This window comes from Crocuta crocuta, unplaced genomic scaffold, assembly GCF_008692635.1.
Source record: "Crocuta crocuta isolate KB4526 unplaced genomic scaffold, BGI_CrCroc_1.0 scaffold197, whole genome shotgun sequence".
NCBI classification, from domain to species: domain Eukaryota; kingdom Metazoa; phylum Chordata; class Mammalia; order Carnivora; family Hyaenidae; genus Crocuta; species Crocuta crocuta.
In genome coordinates, this window is record NW_027532002.1 from 2,621,035 (window position 1) to 2,623,900 (window position 2,866).

Here is a 2,866-nt window from a genome sequence, read left to right on the forward strand (position 1 = left end):
ATTAACGTGACTCTACCAGCAAGCTATGATTATATTTTAGGCCAGTGAGTTTCGAACACTACACTCATCCTTGGTCACATCTGGTAGCAGCCGGTGCTGTCGATTATAAATATCTTTTATGGTAACGTAGAATAGTCGTAGTTTCAATATACATGACAAAACAGATTTAACGCTCAGTATTTTACTCATTTTTAGCATTTAAAAATATTTTTGCTTTAGTGTGGGGAAGGTAAGGATGGACAAGGAGGCAATAAAAATAGCCATTGCTGTGACCTATAAAAACAAAACAAAACAAAGTTGGGGCAGGATTTCTATAAGACAAGCCTCTAAAAGTGCTTAGCAGAGAAAGGATTGTGTTAAACGTGAACAATGATTTTAAGGAGAACACGAAAGGATGTATCAGGAATAAAGTGATCTTGCATAGAAGTATTGTATTTTTATGAATTTTATGCCAGTTGTTTTACATGTACTATGTATGTTAAATAAAAAAGATCATGAAAAGTATAGAAGGTGGTTTTCTTAATTATTATTTTCATTTCTGCCTTGAATGTTGACATATTCATCCTCATTCTATAGTCCAATAACCATGAGCTGGTTTGTGGGAGACTGTAGTCCTCAATAATGGGGAAGAGGTATGGCACAGGGGTCCATGAATCTACTTGGTCCGCTTCATTGATGGTAGTGTAAGCACTGGGGTTACCCCTACTCTTCTTGTATTTATGCTGCTTCATATTTATATTATCATTTACGTCAAGGGACATAATAATTCTTGAAAATGATAGTTTGGGGATAATTTTAGAGTTGCTGAAAGCATTTTCTTATACATTAACTATAATTTGGTCTCATGATATATCCTAAACTATAACTCCATGTTCTTGCTTGTTACAAGCATCAGCTTTGTCTGTTTATTTATTTAGCTAGTTGTCTGGTTGGAGGAAAGACAGTTTAGTTCATGCCTGTATAATTAATTTCTTTACAAAGCGACACCTTCATTCTCTGACATCTTGGGGGAGTGTTCATTCTAATGCAGTGTTCTCAGATGGAGTGGGCATCAGAATCACCTGGAGGATTTGTTAAAACACAGATTGCTGCACCCCACCTCAGAGGTTTCTGATTCAGTTGACCTAAGGTGGTGGTATGGTCTGAATGTTTGTGTCCCCCACCAAAATTCATATGTTGAAATGCTAACACCCAAGGTGATTATATTAGGAGGTGGGACACTTGGAGGTGATTAGGTCATGAGGGTGGAGCCCTCATGAATGGGGTTAGTGCCATTATAAAAGAATTCCAAGAAAGCTCCCTTGGACCCTTTCACATTGTGAGGTTACAGTTACAAAGGTGCCATCTGTGAACCAGGAAATGGGCTCTCACTGGACACTGGATCAGCTGGAGCCTTGATCTTGGACTTTCAGCCTCTAGAACTGTGAGAAATGAATTTCTGTTCTTTATAAGATAACCCAAAGGGATTAAACAGGTGAGCCCCCCCCGAATTTACATTTCTAACCATTTCTCAAGAAATGCTGATGCTGTTGGTCCAAGGACCATACTTGAAAACGGCTGCTCTAATGGATGGCAAAAGACTATTTGGATGACTGGTCTCTAGAGGGCACTCCATTCTTAACAGCATTTATCCCACCAGAGCAGGCTAGAGGGTCCCTATATTGGAAACTGAATTTTGTAGGGTGCCTTTGTCTTTTAGGGGGCATTACTTTCAACAGAACTTGCAGGAGCCAAGAACAGATAAGGTAGTTTTTAACCAGAGCATCAATACACATTGTGTTTGCTGAGGAAGTGGCTTATCATTTAAATATTATGAAGCCATAAACTGTTTCTTTTCAGTTTAGAGATGGAAAAAGAGTGAAATCCTTTAAAATCGAACTTCCTTTTGTAAAATTACTCTGACTAAAAGAAAATGGATAAATCCAGTGATGTGTGTGGATTTTCAAACTTCATTTTTCACTTTATTACCTTTGGCTCCAGAAATCTTCAGACTTCTCCCTTTATTAGAGAGCAGTTAAGGACCAGCTTTGAGTCACGGATCACCTGTTTCTCTCTTTTGCCTTCCCTTTCTCCTTCCCTTCAACTAGGTAGGAGCTTCTAATTTAAATCAGTAAAAATTTTCCCTATGCAGAAAAAGAGAAGGTGCTTTTAAACTGTATTCTTGAATTGGTCTTTATTTCACAGTACTATATCAGTACAAATCCAGTTTTACATTTGGAGTTAAAAAGGACATTAAGGTATAGAAAGGTCTTGAAAACTCTTTCATTTTACCTTTCCTCTCATGAGAGAGATTTTAAAATTCTGAATGAATTTTAAAAGTTGAAGACTTTTTCCTGTAAGATTTTGAGTCATTGTAATATAATTAAAAGGTAGATTTTCTCTCTTTTTTTGCAAAGAGATTAGGATGGTATTGATATTGGTTCTGCTTTCAACTCGGCTTTCTCTGTACTCAATTATCTCCAACTCAAAATTCTCATTACGTTAAGGGATGTGTTGTCAAAATGACTTTCAAAGAAATGGTAGTGCTACCAAGTATTATGTTTACGCAGGCATGTTCTTTTTAATTCGACATAATATCATTTCATTGATTTTTAAGTACCTGGGCTTTTTTCTGTATGCAAATTTAATACCTTGAAAGAAAGTTCAGTGTAGCAAAATCAAGCTCATTCAGTTGTTACGCTGATTGCCCTTCAAGCTTTAGTACTTAGCCATTTCTAGAAAGAAATGAAAACAGGAAATGACCATTTTTAAGTAGATTTGGCATTAGGCCATTAAAACTGATTTAAAAAAAAAATGCCTGAAGGCTGGCCCTTCAGCTCAGTGTTATGGACCCAGTTCACCTCTCTGGCTCTGCCCCTGGGTGGTG